General features: G+C 52.6%; 1 long non-coding RNA gene across 2 annotated transcripts in view; it reads right to left on the bottom strand.

Moving 5' to 3' along the window:
- LOC141374823 (uncharacterized) overlaps nt 1-14119 on the bottom strand; it is a 19463-nt gene extending 5344 nt beyond the window's left edge. Inside the window, exons 1-3 of one of the 2 annotated variants that reach the window (XR_012381963.1) lie at nt 13985-14119; nt 5183-5379; nt 4581-5075 (exon numbers count right to left, since the gene is read on the bottom strand). This is a non-coding gene — a long non-coding RNA (uncharacterized lncRNA). Of the gene's footprint in view, nt 1-3781; nt 5076-5182; nt 5380-13984 lie in introns of those variants that run through there. The other variant, XR_012381962.1, reaches the window with a different exon arrangement.
- Nucleotides 14120-18357: the final 4238 nt, after the last annotated feature.

Raw genomic sequence — 18357 nt, 5'->3', positions numbered from 1 at the left:
GATAAGATAAGAAGTTGTTTGAAAAAAGAAAGAAGAAGATTTTTTGAAAAAAAAAGGGAGAGAAGGTGATCAGGCAGGAGACTAGAACAAAGCCATACACTAGTGATTTAGGGTATATTTTGATCTGTTAGAAGAAACTGTATCTCAAAATTTTAAAGAGAGAACAACTTATATATATATATATATACACACACACACATATATATATATATATATATATATGCCAAAAATAAAGGTATCTACTATGAAGGGATAGAATATGACTCTAAAAATGAAAAATAAAAAAATTTTTTTTCAAGAAGGGATTGATAAGATGTTGATTGAAAAAGGGAAAAAGAAAAATTAAAAAAAAAAACAGTTAAAAAAACTCCGAATAAATAAATAAGGGAAAAGGGAGAAATCTCCCATGTGGAATTCCAAATAATTTATAGCTACTCTCCCCTCAAGGGAGGGACAGCATAATCCCCCACCCCTCAAGTGTGGGCTGTCCATACTGCCTTCCTTCCAAAGAGCACCTATGGGGGGTGGGGAAGAGTAACTTTACAGTGGGAAACTTGACAAGTACTACCTCAGCCCGGTGATCAAGGTCAACGCCAACAGTCATAAGCACACTAGCAAGTTGATAGTACACACCCTTCATACGGTGTGACAAGTGTGGCACTTTACCTCTGTGATTTTCTTCTCCAAAACCCATACCTCAGTCTTATCATGAGAAAAACATCAAGGGCCAATGGAAGGACATTCTACAAAATACCTGACCAGTACTTCTGGGAACTGTCAAGGTCATCGAACACAAGGGAAGTCTAAGAAACTCACCCAAGAGCAGCCTAGGGACCCATGATGACTAAATGCAATGTGGTGTCTGGGATGGGATCCTGGCGCGGGAAAAGGATGTGAAGTAAAAACTAAGGAGATTGGAATGAACTATGGCCTGTAGTTAATAATAATGGATCAGTATTGGTTTATGAATTGTAACAAATGCACCATCTCAATGTAAGCTGCTCACAGGAGGGCAAACTGGGTGTGGCCGCTCTACCCTTCACTCAATTTTGCTGTAGTGTAAATGCTGTAATGCTGTAAATCTAAAACTGTTCTAAAAATTATATTATTTAAAAAATTAAGTCTCTAACATCAACAAATATCTAGGGTTCCAATTTACACTTGTGTCAAATAGATCTTCCTTTCAGCTTATTTGAATCAGGATTCCCATTAGGTGCATATACTGTAATTAGTTATGAACTGGGCTTTGTTTTTGTTTTGTTTTTTAAATATTTATTCATTTATTTGAGAGAGAGAGGGTGTGCACACACAAGCGGGGTGGCAGAGGGAGAGGGAGAGAGAAACTTTAGCAGATTCCTCACTGAGCTCAGAGCCTGATGCGGGGCTTGATCTTAAGACCCTGGAGTCCTGATCCTGAGATCATGACCTGGGCCGAAACCAAGAGTCGGAAACTTAACCGATTGTGCCACCCAGGTGCCACTGAATTGGGCTTTGAAGGAAGAGACCTAATTGCATCACCTGTGTCTTGGGCAGGAGAATTGGGGGGCTAGTTTGCCTGTCTAGGCTTGAGCAACATTGGGGGGGGAATGAGGTTTCAGGACAGGGACATGAGGGCAGTTCGCCCCAAGTCTTCAAAGAAAACCTGGCAAAAGCCTGCCCCAAATGCTAGAGTTCAAGGTCTTGCCAGTTCCCTCTCTCCCGTCCATGGTCCATGGTACTGTCACTGATGTGCCTCCAGGAAATCACTGTGGGGCTCTGGGAAAGAGAGGTAGGCTTCAGACTCAGACCCGAGACCACGTCTTCACTCTTCCTCCTCCGCAAGGAGCCATCTCCCTGAGCCTCAGTCTCCTCGTCTACACAATTGAACATATTTTCATCTTTTCAGGACCACTGTGACGATGGAATGAAATAGTGCATCTGAAAGCACTCAGAGGTATGCCTTTTGTCTCTCTCTTTTGGGACAGAGAAAAGAGGCAGACTCTGGCTCATCGGGCAGAATTATTTACTTTGAAATGGGGGCAGGGTGAGGAGTTGTCCCACGTTCCCAGGGAGGAGGCCTCAATGGCAGAAGGTACTTGTTGAGAGGCGAGTCCTTGGTGGGGCGTTGGATAGAAATCAGAGACCAAACTGGTACTGGGTCTGCTGTCACAGGACCTGGGAGGGGTGAGACCCCTCAGCAGAGGCTTGGGGTCAGACTTGGGGTGAAACCATAGCCCTATCTTGAGAGTCGTCAGGTGGGAGGCTGACGGAGGCTCCATGTGGGGCTGTTCCCCAGAAGAGGTGGGTCCTCCTTAGATGAAGAAGAGGGGAGGATGTGAGGGGCAGAGCGGGAGGCTAGGGTGGGTGAGGGATGGAGCATTCTTCTCAGGATGTTACTCAGAGAAATGGGGCCCCAAGAGGGGCTCAGAGAGGGGCCCATCTTCCCATCACAGGGCCTGCTATCTGGGGGACCTGCGTCAGGCATCAGCCCCCACCCCGACTGCTGCCTGGGCACTTGGAGGAGTCTGGTTCCCGAACAAAAGGGGAAGCAAAGTCCGATGAGGGTGGGGAGGGAGACAGAAAGAGGCGGCAGTGGCAGAGATGGGCACTAGGAGCAGTGACCGAGGACTCCTGAGAGGGACAGAGGCAGAGAGACCAGACAGAGAGGAAACCAGGGTCCCCGCACAGGAGTCAGGGACAGAGAGACACAGCAAACAGGCAGAAGGCAAGGATGATGTCCTGCCACACATACCCCGCTCAAAGCTTTGACTACTTTCACCTTGAAGCCTTCCTCCCTTAGGCCCTGTAGCCCCCCACTCCTCTCTCATGGTTGAGTGCAGAGCTCGTGCCTGGTGTGTAAGCTATGCTTGTTGAGATCCTTACTGCACCAGAGTGGGTTTTTTCTTTTTATATATATCTTTCTTCCTAAGATTAGGACTTATAGTCATCTTTGATCTTGCCTGTCCCTGAGAAGTACTTGCCAAATGGATGCCAAGTCACGGCACCTACCCCTCTCCATCATTCCCTCTCGGGGTGGGGGAGGGGAGAAGAAGAGAGGGGACTGTGAGGGGACGGGTATCCTGTGTGAGCCCTTCAAGGTCCCAAAAGAAACGAGCCCAAAGGTGCCAGCTGTGCCTCCCAGTTCCAGGTGAAATCATACTCAAGGGTCAGACACCCCAAGAAGCCAGTGTGACTTCACCAAGCCTGGCTTGAGCAGCTCCTTGGAAGTCCACCGCACCCCAATCTCCCCTAGATCCTGTACCACAGATGGCTTCAAAGATGGAGCCCTTGGCTCATTTGGGTAGCTCTTTCTTCCCTGAGGCAGTAGCCCCACTTTTTAATGCTTGTGATGGGCTCTGGGAAGGAGGCTGTTAGGTCCTGGGGTTAGAAAGAAGCATACTTCATACACCCTTGGGGCCCCAAACCCATGTCCAGGCCTCAAAATGCTGGGTGGAGGGGGCCCCTCACCTGAGCATAACACACTCAAGGCCCCACTTGAGCAGGAAGCAAGCCTTGAAGGCAGGAAATCTGGAGGGCTGAGAAGAGCTCCAAGGGGGAGGTGAGACCTCTAGGGACCCCTGAGAGGCCCCTGGGACTCTGGGAACTGGCTTTCTCTTATACCTCACCAAGCTGGAGTCTTCAGCTGCGGGTGCCCTCTGAATCCACTAGATATTTTCCATTTTCCCTTTCCTTTATCAACAAGGACCACCCCCACCCCAACACTGCCACCATGATGTAGCCCTCCCCACACCAGGAAGCTGTGTTCCCCCTTGGCTCAGCTGAGAGTAAGACAATCCCGAACCACAAGAAATGTCTTCTTCCTTTTAACCACAACCGGGACTCTTGTTTTTGGGGTAAGTGTGTGTACGTGTTTGGATGAGCATGGGGGAGGCATTACCAAGCACATAACCACTTTTCTTGGGAAAAGTTTTGTTGTTGTTCTGCAATGAGCTCTAGAACCTGCTTTTCCTTAACCTGCCTGGGTTAGTGCTCTAAGTGCTGCGGCACATGGAATTTATCTCCACAGATATTCCTCAGCCTCTGGGGCAAGAGGGGCCTCGGGTTCAAAGAAGAGGAGGTGATGGGGAAGACTGAGAATAGAAGGGAGAAGGGACATCCAGGGTAAGGAGGTAACCTGCACAAAAGCTTGCAGGGGCAATGGTGGAAGGCAGAAGGAGGCTGGGCTGGCATGAAAACTTGGACTTGGTGAAGGAAAGAAGGAAACCCAGAGGTCTTCCCTTCACAGAAATCCCCCAGAAAGGGCTTTCTTTACTGGCAACCTTGGGCAAGTGACTTAAGCTCCTAGAGCCTCAGTATCTTCACCTGGAAAGTGGGTACAATATCCTGGGATCAGGTGACCTGTAGAAACTCTCTAGCACTGGAACTATTGCTTTTATTTGCAAATATACTTTCTTGACCACTTACAAAACAAAGAGAAAGTGGTTCGAATATGAATACCTGCCTCCTACACTTGCAGTAGGGGTTAAAATGAGGCAAACTGTGAAGTGGTGCCTGGCACACACTAAGTGCTCAATACAATACAGCGATAATACATTACATATAAGACAGTATCCTATTACAAATAATACACTATTATTTACTCTTCTCGGAGCCCCAATTCTCCTGCCAGCTTCAGAATCTGGGCTCTCTTTCAGCATCTGTTTAAGAAATCCATTCCTCCCACGTGGGTGGGTTCCTGCTCCCTGCTACAGACAACAGCCATCCCTGGGTGGAGAAGGGCAGAGGCTCCCCTGTCCATTACTCAGGGTTTCCAAGGCCTTGGGGAGGACTCCCTCCTCCTCCTCCTCCTCTCCAGGCTGCTCCCAACTCCTGAGGGACAGGAAGTGTATATGTTTGGAAAGGGAGGGTGTCTTCCCCCCAGTGATTGTGCCCACAGTCAGCATCCCAGAGCCAGGCCCTGGGGCTCTCTGTGCTGGCTGCACTGGGCACCGGCACCAGCTGCCTCCTCCTCCAAGCCCTACAGGGGTTCTTGATGGATAGGCAGTCGGGCAAGCTATGTGCCAGCCCAGGCTCTGGCACAAAATTGCTGTGTGATCTTGGGCAAGTCCCTCTCCTCTCTGAGCCTCAGTTTGCTCCTGTGGTGAGAGAGAGAGAGAGAGAATATTATGCTTCCATGTTTGATGATGTAAGTTGTTCAGATGAGAAAAGGGAAGGGAAAGTTAAGGAAACCAGGGATTTTTACCCAGTACAGTCCAGGTGCGGGTCTTCAAGGCAAAGCGATTGGGGGGGATGGGGGTGGACTATCTGGATAACTCTCCCCAATTACCCAGGTCATCACAGGAATGGAGACCCAGTTTGACCACCTCCCAGACTCCGGAGAACACATCCTTCGGCTTTTCTTCTCTGGTTCCAGCCCGGCCTCTTCCAGGGGCTTTAACCCTGTTTACAGAAATGGGAATTTGCATGATGAAAATAACCCCAGCCGGACCGAGATTTTACTGCGCTTGGCAAGGGGCTCGGAAAAAGCGGCTGCATAGCCAATTACTGGAATTTTTAAACACAAATAATATTTTATGGGATCAGTGGGCTGGCGCGGGGCCGCCGCACCCGGCGCGGCTCCTCCGCCCACAAACAAGCTCCGATTGTGCGGCGGGCAAGCGCGCCCGCCCCGGGGTGGGAGGGGGTAGTAGCGCGGGCGGGCAGGGGTCCCGGCGCGGGCAGGTGCAGCGCGGGGCACGACGGCCCAGGCGCCCGGCCGGCAGGGAGCGTCGGCGAGGCCGGGAGCTGGGATGGGGTGCGCTGGGCGCCCCGGCTCACCTGCAGCGCCGCGCCTGGAAGCGTTTAGCGCGAGAGGGCGCGCCCAGCGCTAGTTTCCCCGCCCGGCGGCCGCCCGCTGGGCCTGGCCCGCGCCCCGCGCCCTTGGCATGGCCGTGGCCGCCGCGCCGCCTCCGGAAGGCCGGCTTCCCGGAATGGCCCGAGGGCGGCGGGGAATCCGCGCCGAGGCCCTGGAACCACATTTCGCCTTCCCTCTCCCGCCCGAGCCGCGCCGGCGCGCTGGAGTCAGACTCCGGAGCCGCCGGCTGTGGCCGGAGAGGCCAGTGCAGGTCGAGGGGCACAGCCAAGGGTACGGGACATCCCCACGGTCCCGCCAGGGATCCCCATTCCCGCGCGCCCTGAGACTCCGGGCCGGGCCACGGAGCCCGGAGGCTGGCCGTCCTGGCCCGCGGGCACTCCGCGGCCTGGGTCTGGTTCCCCGCAGTCAGGCCGCCCTCCGCCGCCGCGCGCCCAGCCCCAGCACGCACAGGGTTAAGCAGGAGCAGGTGTGTAGCCAGATGCCGCTGACCACCCCCTCCCCCGCAGCCCCGTCGGCAGCCTCCTCCTCCGCCCACCCGCTCCGAGCCAAACAGTCCCAAATAAAAGTACTATTGTTGCCTCTCCCCACCCCCGTCGCTGCCCCGCCACCTGGAGCGGAGCCCGGTCCCCTCTTCACCTGCCCCGGGGCCGGCCCGGGGGGAAGGGAGGTAGGGGAAATGGGGCCTCCTAGCTGGGACTTCCGCTCCCCCTGGCCCCCGCTTCCCCTCCCCCAGTGCTCCCAGCACTGACCCCTGAGCCAGTGGCGGGGACCGTGGCTTGGGGGTTGGGGGCTCCTTTCTGGCCTGGGAGCTGGGTTCTGGCCTCCCCTTGCTCCTCCCTCTAGCTCTCATCCCTGCCAACAGGACAAGCGGCATGGTATTACAAAGCTGGGGGTGGGGGGCATTAGCCCTGTGCGAGGAGCCCAGGACAGGAAGGGCCAGGCTCGGCTTGGCGCTCGGCAGCTGGTATCTTTTTTTTTTTTTTTTTTTAAAGTATTTGTCCCTCAACAAGACACAGAAGGCAGGGTAAGTGTGGCCTTTTCACAGACCAAGAAAGGGAGGCGCGGGGAGGTGAAGTGTCTAGGCCCAAATCACAAGGTTGGCAAATGTTGGGGCTTCGCACAGGACCCATGTCTGTCGAGCCTCCTGGCACGGCGGGTGCTCCTTTGATGGACCAGGGGTGGGGACCCCAGAGACTGGCGACCTGGCACGGCCTCAGACTCACTGTAGGTCCTCGGACAAGTTACTCCACCCTGGTTTCCTAGTTCTTACAAAATCCGCCGAAGTGGATTAGCGTGATTCCCGAATTCTCTTGAAACCCAAGGGGCTGGTTGACTCTGGAGGTGCGGGGGGGAGTTACCCCACGAGGAAGCGAGGCAGCCACGGCCTGTGCGGAGGGAAGGAAATGTTTCCCCCTCGCTCCCCATCTCCACCGGCCTTCCCCTCCCTGCCGGCCCCCGGGAGGCTGAACTGCGAGGTTAAATAAATATCTGACGGTGGCTCAAGGAAACGAGTCAAGACCGTTGCTGAGAGAAGAAACCCAGACCTCAGTGCAGACCCGCCCCCGAGTCCGAGCAGCCCCTGTCCCGCCCCCGAGGCGTGCGTGCCAAGCCCTGGGCCCTCTCCGGCCTCACCCAAGCTCGCCTGGATTATCAGCCCCCACCCCGCGCGGCCGGGGTCCTCGAACCTCCCCCACCTCCCCCGGCTCCGGCGTGGGGGCAGCTGGGGCTGGGGGCGTGCGCTCAGGGTTACCGTATTTCCTCTCCGTGCGCCCTCGGTTTGGAGCGCAGGTATTTAACCCCTCCAACCTGCCTGAGAGTCCTCGCCACACTGTGGAAAGAGCTCTGCTGGGAATCCAGAGATTTCGGATTTTTTGTTCTCTTAGCTCTGCTGTAACCTCTCTCTTGACCTGCAGACCTGTAAATCCTATTTCCTATTTCCACCTGACTGTCCAGCGGGCATCTCAAATTCCACTTGTACAGCTGGGAAATTCTGATCTTTTCCCCAGATCTGTTACTGTCCGTCTTGGCCATCTCAGAAAGGAGCAACCTCATTTTTCCAGTTGCTGGGGAAGAAAATCTTGGAGTTTATCTCCTCTCTTTTTCTGTCATCATTCATCTGAATGCCTTAGCAAATCTTGTTTACATTGCCTTCGAAATCTGTCCAGAATCTGCTTCTCTTCACCACTTCCCCCACGTCCCCCACTATTCCAAGCCACCATCTTCTCTTGTCTGGAATCTTGCAGACCTCCTAACTTGTCCCCCTGCATCCTTTGTCCCTCTCAGTCTGTTTGCAACAGAGCGGCCAGGGTTATCCTTTTAAAGCCAAAGTCAGATCATGTGCCTCTTCTGCTCAAAACCTTCTAACAGCTGCACATCTCACTCAGAGTAAAAGGTCCTTACAAGACCCTCCAGGATCTGATCACCTCTCTGCCCTTCCTTCCCATCCCTCTGCTATCCTTCCACTCCAGAGGCACTGGCCTCCTCACTGTTCCACAGGCAGGACAGCGCACTTCTGCCCCAGGGCCTTTGTACTTGAGTTTCCCTCTACCTATCTTCTCCTAGATTCCTACAACGTTTCCTCTGTCATTTTGCTAAGGTTTTCTCTGACCCCCCCCCCCCAATACACACAGGCTCCTTATCTCCCTTCCCCTGCTTTTCTCAGTAGCATTTATCATCATGTAACATGCTACATATTTACATGATGATTTGTCTGTCTCCTCCCACTACACTGTAGATGCTATGAAGGCAGAGGCTTTTTAAAAGCAGTCTCGGTCCTAGAACAGGGCTACACACATAGCAGGTATGCAGTAAGTATTTGCTTAATGAATGAGTAAATGGAATGAACTAGTCACCTTCTGTCGCTGGGCCCAACTTACCTACCTGCACAGGTGAGTTGGATCCAGTGAAAGTCTCCCTGTGCTTTGAGAGTCCCATGGCTTCTTCTAAACCTTACCTGCTAAATGTCCCGTCCTAGGCCTCCTACGACGTCACCTGGTGGGGTGGGGAAGTACAGGCCAGGTTTTGTTGGCGGGACATCGGAGGCTAGGCTTGCTTGCGGGAAGCTGGTCAATAGGAGGGGGCGTGCGGGCAGGGTTACCGTATTTCCTCTCCGTGCGCCCTCGGTTTGGAGCGCAGGTATTTTAACTCCTCCAGCCCGCCTGAGAGTCCTCGCCACACCTTGGAAAGAGCTCTCACTGAAGAGGAGGAGCCCCTCCCTCACTGAAGGGGCTGCCCCCTTCCTCTCACTCCCAGGGATCATCTCTCACCTTTGGTCACCTGGAGAGGCTGAGCCTGGGGGAAGCTGGCTGTAGAAAACATCCCCACAAGGTGTAGAGAGCTGGTGGTTTAGAGGGGCTGAAGGTGGCCTGAGGATCTCTGGAAATATGGAATTGTTACCTTTCCCAATCCTTGAAGGATCAGGAGGAGATAAGAGGGGGAGGGGAACGCTAATCAATCATTCATTTGTTTGGGCCACATATGCTTAAAATGCCTTTTCATAAAGGTCCCCAGGGTGGAGGCACAATGACTCCTAGCGCCCTAGAGGGGACAGGAGGACAATACCCAAGGTGAGGGTGTGATGGCTGACATGAGTTCCTGATAGGCGCTGGGAGTCCGAGATGCATAAGACTCAGTTCCTACTGTGGAGAAGCTCAGACTCGCATCTAATGATTTTTAAACAATTATTGATTGTTGATCGCAGCTCTTCCCACAGTGGGAGGGGATGGAAAGACTTCCTGGAGGAGTTGACATACCTGAGCCAGACTAGACAGATAAAGAAAGGAGGCCCGGACTCTTGGCAAGGGCATGACCACAGGGCCAGCACTTCCTGATGGTGGAATTAACATGGGAGGGAGTGAACATTATGGTTCGCGGTGGTTAGAGTGGAGGGTAGAAAGCAGAACTGAGGTGTCAGCTAGCTCTGCATTTCTGCTGACCAACGTAAGGCAGAGGAGGCTTACCCCAGGGAGGCTGCACCCCAGTTCAGAGGGCCTACCATTCATTCAAGAAGCATCCCCGAAGGTCCCTTGTGTGCCTGGCCTGGGCCAAGGCCCTAGAGGAGGCAGGGACATGCACAGTGAGACCTGGGCCAGTGGTCAGGAGATTTGGACCATCAGTGGCTCCAGTCCAAGTTGGCCGTGTGACCCTGGGTAAGCCTGGAATCTCTCTGAGCCTCAGTTCTCCCAACTGTAGAGGCAATAGATAATTCCATCTGTCTTGCATGACTCCCAGACTAGACCAATGGTCAAATGAAATGATCACCATATGCACTTAAAAGTGTAAAACCGAGGACACAAAAATATGATAAAACAACATCTCAGGCCTTCAAGAGCTTAGAGAATGGTCTTTGTAGCTTACAGCCCCATCCCTAGGCCCCTCAACCTTCTATTTAAATCCCAGTCCTCGGGCCCCCTTGGGACTGGCTGGCTACCTCCTCCCCTAGCCTTACACTTAAGTTGGCTTTCCTCCTGACCCCAGACATCCAAATGTAGGCTCCCCCTCGTGGCACTTCCTGGAACGACGGGTGTCTGAGCAAGAAGAGATGGGGCTGGGTGGACCTCAAAAAGGGAGCAGGAAGAGATTAGGAGAGGAAAAATCTGAAGATGTCAGAAAGGAGCAGGAGAAATCTGCCAAGGAAGTAAGCCCTAAAACAGAATGTTAGACTGGAAGGGACCTGAGACCTCCTCCCACGTCCCATTTTACAGATGAGAAAACTGAGGTATAGGGAAAGGGAATTTAGAGGCAGGACCATGACTCAGGTGTTCATATATTCCTTTGCTGGTGCTCATTCCATGACACCAAGTGTCATATGCGTTTATACATCCCAGTGAGTAAACACTATAGATTGCTAATTCCCTCTACATCTGCCAGGGTCCCCCCCTGACTATGTGGCAGTCTCTCCCAGGGCAAACATTCTTACATGCCAAGACTGCATCCAGAGTGGCTAGTACAACCCTAAAGCTCATCTATTCTGGATCCAGAAATCAGAGATAGACAAGTCACCTTTCTCTTTTTACTGGAGTGTGGGTACAGGAATGATCATGGGGACACAACTGAGTCCACAGCTAAATGACCAATTCAACCAGAGGGGCGTGTGTGTGTGTGTTGCAGTTGCAAGTATGGAGTGCTTTATCCAAAGTTTTTTTTTTTTTTTCTTAACTTGCATCTTCTAATTTAGTTCTTGCTGCTATTATTAGCCCACCTCGGAGATGAGAACAATGAGTCTCTCAAGGACCAAGTGGTTCACCAAGGTCAAGAAGAACATCATGGTTAGGTGCCATTATTTGCCCGCAAGATTGCCTTGTTTTTATTGAGCTGAGTTGAGGAGGAACTCTTCCCAACCTGCAGTCCCCTACTACTGAAGGGAGATTTCTCCTGCCTCCCTTAGATCCTGACAGCCTGGAGGGGCCTCTAGCTCTATGTTTAAAATAAGGGATGAGGAGGGGGCTGGGCACAGAGAATGCAGCAGAGGAAGGAGGCTGCTTGCCTGCCCTGAGCTGAGGGGCTTGCAAGTAGCCTTCCCACTGGCTGGTGGAGGAGGGGAAGCCTGGATTTCTGATCCCCCTTGGGACTGGAAAGCAAAAGGCGGCTGGAGGGCCACTGTGAAAATGTACCAATGTTGTCTAGGAGCCAGGAGAAGATCCTGTTGCCCTGTCCCATTGCTACATTATAGCAGGGTGCTCAGTGGATGGAGTGCACTGGATTGAGGGTTCAAGGGCTTATATGACCCTGCACAGTGTGGGGCAGCAGTTGGAAACATAGGCTCTGGAGCCAGTCTGCCTGGGTTCACATCCCAGCTTCTAAATTAACAGATCTGTGGCCTCCACTTCCCCTCTCTGAGCCTCAGTTATCTTACCAGCAAATGGAGAATAATAGCACCAATTGAAAGACTGTCGGAAACATTAAATGAATGTAAAGTACTTAGGAAAATGTCTGGCACATAGTAGGTGCTCAAGAAACATACTCTGTGATTCGGAAGGACCCATCTGTGTTACAATATCGCCACCTGTGCAGTGAAAGGAGCTGGGTTAAATGAGGAGGTCTGACTGTGGGGGTCAGACCTCTCTGGGGAAGGTTTTGTCTTTGTTTTTCCCAGGAGGGTCAAAACCATAGAAAATAAAATTTGGAAACTATTCTGTGGGATGGCTTGCAGGAGATTTGAATGCTTCCCTGAGGGGTATGAGTTTACACCATTGATTCACAGGACCAGAACATTCCCCCAAGATCCCTGGCTCTGATACTATTCTGTGGCTCTCGAGTTATCTTCTCAGTCTGGAGGGTGTGAAGTTCAGGAGAGCATCATCCTGGATAACTGGGGACCCCAAGCCCAAACCTGGCAGTGGAAGCCTGAGTGCCCAGGAAGGTATCTTAGGGTGAGTCCCAGGGAACTGGGGTTCCTGGATTGTTCTGTATCCAGCCTGTCCCTGAGTGGGGTGGGGGTGGATTTGGACAGAGGAAGAAAGACAGGCTTTCGTGGGAGAAAGGGCAGGCCAGGAAAGCTCCTTGCCCATCATGTTTACTGAGCTACACTGAATTATGACTAAATGCCAAGATCTGGCTTCAGGCAATTGCCTAAATCATTTAGGGATTGACAGAGGAGGGAGGGAGGGGACATGGGGAGCTTGGGGGAGAATGTTCTTGTAATTCTTCAGTCTGAGGTACATTAAGGAGCCATAAGCCATGTCGAGAGCTTGAATTACATTAGAGAGATTATCCTGTTACAGTTCATAATCCTGGATAATATACCGTCTTGGAGCACACCTGCCCATGATAAATCTCGCCCTGTAATGGCCTGACCCTGGGGACCCAGGGAGGCTGGCAGGGGCTATGGGCATGGGTGTAGCCTCAGCAGAGGCACCTGTGAGTCCTCCTGACTCATCTTTGTGCCCCCCCTGCCCCTACCTCAGCCCAGAGGGAGCGGATGTACCTGGGAGCTTCAAACTCCTCCACCTCTTTTCAAGGTCTTTGGCTCCGTAGGGCCCTTCCAGCCTTAGCTCCTCCCCCGGGATCCCACCTTCTGCTCCGGTGGGACAGACCGTTTGCATCCCTGTCGCTAGGTTCTCCTCTCCCTGAACATGTTCCCCTTAATCTCTCCAAACCCAGCTGGCATTTCATGGTCCATGGAGACCTCTCCAAGAACACATACTGACATCCCCCTTAGCTCCAGTTCACGGCACTGACCCCCTCTCATGAATGGCTGTGTCACCCACCCCATACGGTGTTGGCAAGCTTTTTCTGAGCATTTGTCTCTCTGGCTGGAACTGCGAGTACCAGGGAATCAGGAACCATGACTTCTGCCCCAGCATTTAGTGCAGAGAGGGTATGTAAGCTGCCCAAGGTCACGCCACTAGTTAGTGGCAGAATCAGGATCTGGACCCCATTCGCCTGGCTCCAGAGTCTGTGCTTTCAGCCACTAGGGTGAAAGCCCCATCTTGTGTCACTCGTGGGCCGGGCCTCACTTGCCACGAGCTGCCAAATCCTTGCTAGGTCCTGGGGACCCCCACAAGTCAAAGGGATGAGTCTCTCATGGTGGATCTCAGGGTGGGATGGAACCTGACCTTCCAGCATCCATTCCCAGCCTTATCAGGTGGCTCATTCCACTGCATGACCTCATGAACGTCCCCATCGGTGTGGTATCCCTGTCTCAGCCCTAAACCTGTCTCCTTCACAGCCTGTTGCTCGGCGCCCAGCTCCTGGCAAGCTTGGAGGTGTCTGGGTGCCTGCCACATGTCCCTGCTCTCTCTCTGCATGATGCCCCAAGCCCCATCAGCCTCAGATTCTGCTTTACTTCTCCCACTTCCCTTCCCCCCACACACATTCTATGTGTACCTCTATCTGGGGACACTTGGAGGGCACCTTTCTGGGCCTCCTGGGGTTTGCTACGCTACTGGGGCTTTAGCTAATGCGAGTCACTCTAGGTATCCTAAAAAGAAGCACTGGGTTACGTTTTTCACCTGCATTATCTCATGTACCCCATGCCTGCCTATGAGATAGCTACTCCATAATGTCTATTTTATGGATGAGAAAGCCGAGGCTCAGAGGTTAAGCCCCCACCCCAGCCCCGATGCCACACTGTCTTCTTATGGTGAGTGTCAGCTACCCACACTGCCCCCCCCAGCAACGTCTCCCCCAGGTCCACCCTTTCCCCTCCTTTTTCATCCCTGCAGATGCCTCTAACACATGCCTCCTTACCTTTCTCTTGCCAGGTTCCAGAACTCCCTGCATTCCAAGTCGGTCAATGCTTCCTGGATTCAGGCCCTCTCCATGCACATCATTCATCCAGGTGGGACCCCCGCAGTTTGATCATCCATGCTGCGTTCATTCCCATCACTCATTCATGGAGTTCTGGAATGTCAGAGCTAGAAGGGGCCCGAGAGGTGATCTGGTCCAGTGGTTTGAAAATGAGAACACATTTTTCAAAGACAAGCTTCTGTGAAAGTTCTATAGAGAAAATAGATCAATGAGGGTGTCCGGGGAGGGGTGGTGTTCAGAGGCCTGCCTTCTCAGCACCCCCGGACTATGACCCCCTGGTCTGCTCGCAGAGTACAGTTGGTTGGGGGCTGTGCCCAGTCCACGAGAACCTGTTGCCTTGGTCACTAACTGAAAACGTCCTGTTGCAACAGGTCATTCTCCCCAAGCTCTGAGTCACAAGGACCTTGGCCCTCGCTTCAGCTTCCACTCTCCACTGACAAAGCTGCCTGACCTTGAACCAGAAATCATGTAACCTCCATATCCTTCCCTCTACTTCCTCTTCTGGGAAATGGGAATAATAACAGGACTTACCTGTTGGTGTGCAACAAGCCACCCCCAAAGAGAGTGCCTTAAAACAACTTTTGTGCTCTTTCTCCTAGTGTTCTGGCTGGCTGGGCTCAGCTCAGTGGTTCTTCCACGGCTCTCTCTTGCAATTGTGTTGGACAGTGGCTGGGGCTGCAGGCATCTGGAAGACTGATCCAGATGCTGGGGTGGCTGCCCTCTTGCTCTCTGTGCACCCTCAAGACCTCTTCTCTCCACATGATCCTCTCGAGCTGCACAGAGCAGCTCGGAACTCCCAGAAGCACACAAATGGAAGCTTCCAAGCCTTCTAGAGGCTTCGGCCCAGAAGTGGCACAGCCCCACTTCTGCTGCATTATTGGTTACATTCAAGGGGAAGAGAAATAAATCCGACCTCTTTCTTCATGGGGGGAATGGCTAAGAATTTAAGCTATCACACACTGCATGACCTTGAGCCAGACAAGTGCTTAGTTTTTCTAATTTGCCATCTGCAAAGTATAACTACATCGACCCAAGGAAGGTACTCAGAACAGTGCCCAGCACACAGGAAGCACTCACTACATGTTAGCTGGTGCTATTTTTATTTCTAATCCTATGCCAAGCGTTGTGCTTGTGCCGGGTAACTGGTGGCGGGGGGGGGGTTGCTGTGGGACTACACGAGTAACGGCAAAAACAGTTTATACTCCTGATAATAAATAATCTAGTTCATGAGATAAAATTAACACACGCAGAGATCAAAGTCCTAATTCAAGGTATTGTGTAATTAAGGAGCCCATGAGAGGTACAGATAACATACTCGAGGAAGTTGGAGGGCAAAGAGATTGGACGTGGGGGCTGGGAGCCCATTGGCAACTTCAAGGAGGGAGGGGAGGGGCCCCTCTGAGCGGCAGGACGGGCCCCAAACTCCCTGTTTTCAAATCCTACCTCTGCCACTTTTGGGATGCGTCTGTGTGATCTTTGCACGATGCTTAACCTCTGTTGGCCTCAGTTTCCTTTTTGTAGAATGTATCTATCATAAGGCTCAAGGGAAGGGTAAATGATTGAATTCCTAGAAAGGGCCTAGAACAGTGTTTGACCTGTGGCGAGGGTCACTTCGGCATCCTGAAAGAGAGGAGACTGGCTAGGTGGTGGGGAGGGACACGTCTCCAGGGGAGGGGAACAATGGCTGCATTGTAAAACAAGAGGAGGTGTGTGCCATGCTCAGGGACAAGAGAGCAAGATTTGGTTGTGCAAGGGGAGGTGCTGGGGGAGGGCAGGGGGAGCTCAGGCAGAGGGGAGGGGGAGGGACAGAGTGCGGAGCCTTCAAGCCCAGCCAGGGCAGTTTGGACTTGATCCTCCCAGGCCCACGGGGAGCTATGATAGGTCTCTAACAAGGGAGGGATACCATCTGGGCGGCCTTAGAAAGAGACCCCTAGCAGTGGTATACAAGTGGGTCAGAGACAGAGTGATGGCCCTATGAGACGGGCATGTGGGGGGGGTGGCAGTGGCTGACAGAGGCAGGGGGAGGGGAGTGCTGAGGCTCTGGGGGGACCACCTGCCTCCTGCCCGGCACCATCCCTGGCTACCGGCTGCTGCGCTGGCTCCCCTCTTCTGGGCCAGGCTGAAAGGCTGCCGGGCCTCAGAGAATGGACTGGACCCCAGCGGGCCTCCTCGTGTGGACCTGGACAAAAAAAGAGCAATTCTCAGAGGGGGCCATGGCCCAGACCAGGCCTGCAGGTCCAGAGTGTCAGACCGTGAGCAGGGGACGTGTGTGTGTGTGTGTGTGTGTGTGTGTTGGGGGGATTTGTGTGAGAGTGTGTATTTGGTGTGTGTGTGTATGTATGTGTTGGGGGATTTGTGTGAGAAAGGATGTGTATTTGTTGTGTGTGTGTGTTGGGGGATTAGTGTGAGAGAGTGTGTATTTGTTGTGTGTGTTGGGGGATTTGTGTGAGAGAGTGTGTATTTGTTGTGTGTGTGTTTTGGGGGATTAGTGTGAGAGAGTGTGTATTTGTTGTGTGTGTTGGGGGATTTGTGTGAGAGAGAGTGTGTATTTGTTGTGTGTGTGTGTTGGGGGATTTGTGTGAGAGAGTGTGTATTTGTTTTGTGTGTGTGTTGGGGGGATTTGTGTGTGAGAGAGTGTGTGTGTGCTGGGGGATTTGTGAGAGAGTGTATTTGTTGTGTGCGTGTTGGGGGATTTGTGTGAAAGAGTGTGTGTGTGGGGGATTTGTGTGTGAGAGTGTGTATTTGTTTGTGTGTGTGTGTATGTGTGTTGGGGGATTTGTGAGAGAGAGTGTGTATCGTTGTGTGTGTATGTGAGTGAGAGAGAGAGAGAGACTGAGTGTGTGACAAGGAGGAAAGGGGGAAGACCATATGTCTATTTTCTTGGAGAAACAGATGTTTCCTCAAGGGGTGAGAGTTGGTAAGGGAAGGAAAGTGGAGTTAGAGAACCAGGTTCACATGAAAAATAAGTGTCCCGTGTATAGGGCCCCTGTGTGTGGCTCAATTTTTTGGATTTTTCCAATATTTTCCTTTTGTGTCTCTAAACCTTTCTTCTTCCAATGTCTCTCTTTCTTTCTCCACCAGGCTGGCACTCTCCGGCTCAGCCCCAGGCCCGGCGTTCCCTCTGGCGTTCCTGTGGCGAGGACCCCGCTGCCCATCCCTTGCTCAGGCCTCTCCCGTGGTCAGAGCTACAGTGGATGGAGCAAGCCTCCTCGGGCCTGTGCCAGGTAGTTCTCTCCATCTTGCCTCTGCCGGGCTGGCCTTGAGCACATGCCTTTCCCTCAGGCCCTCCTCTGACAAATACTTGAGCACAAACCGTGCCCTAGGCACTGGTCCTGGCCCAGGGACCCAGGGAAGCCTTTTCTAGAATCTTCTGCACCCAGTACCCTTGCTCTGGGAAAAAAGGGAATGGGAAGGGGACATCTGCTTAATATTGAGGCATAAATGCAGGAACAGAGATCTCAGGGCCTCCCCCTGGTTTGCTCTTGCGCTCCCCCGTTCTGTCTCTGCTCTTCTCCCCGCCCTTTCTGGTGAAAAAAGTGGAGAAATTGGAGCCAGAGAGGCCTGGGCCCAAACCCCAGCCTGGCCTCATTCAAGATGTGGAATCTGCAGCAAGTGGCTTCCCCTCTCCCGTGTGGCGGGGCTGCCAGGAGGATTAAATGAGCAATGAACCCAGGTGCCTGACAAAGGCACTCTCTCTCTTTTTTTTGTCTTGTTTCTTTTCTCTCATTCCCTTTCTTTCATTTATTTAAGAAAAATGTCCTGGGCCTTCACTATGCTGGAGCCGTGGAGGAGAGGCAGGGGTCTGGTCCGGGAGCAAGATTTCAGTCCCTGAGCCTGGCAGTCCCACCTAGCGTCCCCTCTTGTTCCTTTAGGAAGTGGGGCCCCTGCAGGTCCTGAGCGGGCGCGGGACAGTCACACCTGTGCTTTGGGCCTGGGTGGCGGTGGTGGCCCTGACACTCCTCTTTTTCTCGGCTTCCCTTCTCCCCGCCTGTGACATGCTGCTCTCCCTCCCTCTCTTCCCTTCTCCCTCCATTCCTCTCTCCCCTTCGGCTCCCCCTGAGCTGCCAGCAGATGACATCTCCTTTCATGTTTGGGGCTGAGCACAGCTTTGAATGTTCGTTTGATTCCGTTAAGATAATAGCTGGTTCACTGTCAGATGCAGACTGATCAGTTAAAACCTTAATCACTGCCTGTCTCCTCACACGGCACTTATTTTTTAAGAGATTAATCCCCTCAGCTCTGCTCCAGCTCACATTCTGCTTGGAAAAAAAAAAAGGCAAGGTTTGTGCTATCCTTGTTATTATTATTGTTAT

This window comes from Callorhinus ursinus, unplaced genomic scaffold (genome assembly GCF_003265705.2).
Source record: "Callorhinus ursinus isolate GAN/ISIS: 27379988/994484 unplaced genomic scaffold, GSC_fseal_2.0 scaffold22, whole genome shotgun sequence".
NCBI classification, from domain to species: domain Eukaryota; kingdom Metazoa; phylum Chordata; class Mammalia; order Carnivora; family Otariidae; genus Callorhinus; species Callorhinus ursinus.
The sequence above is the reverse complement of the archived record's forward strand: the minus strand, read 5'-3'. Positions and strand labels throughout refer to the sequence as shown.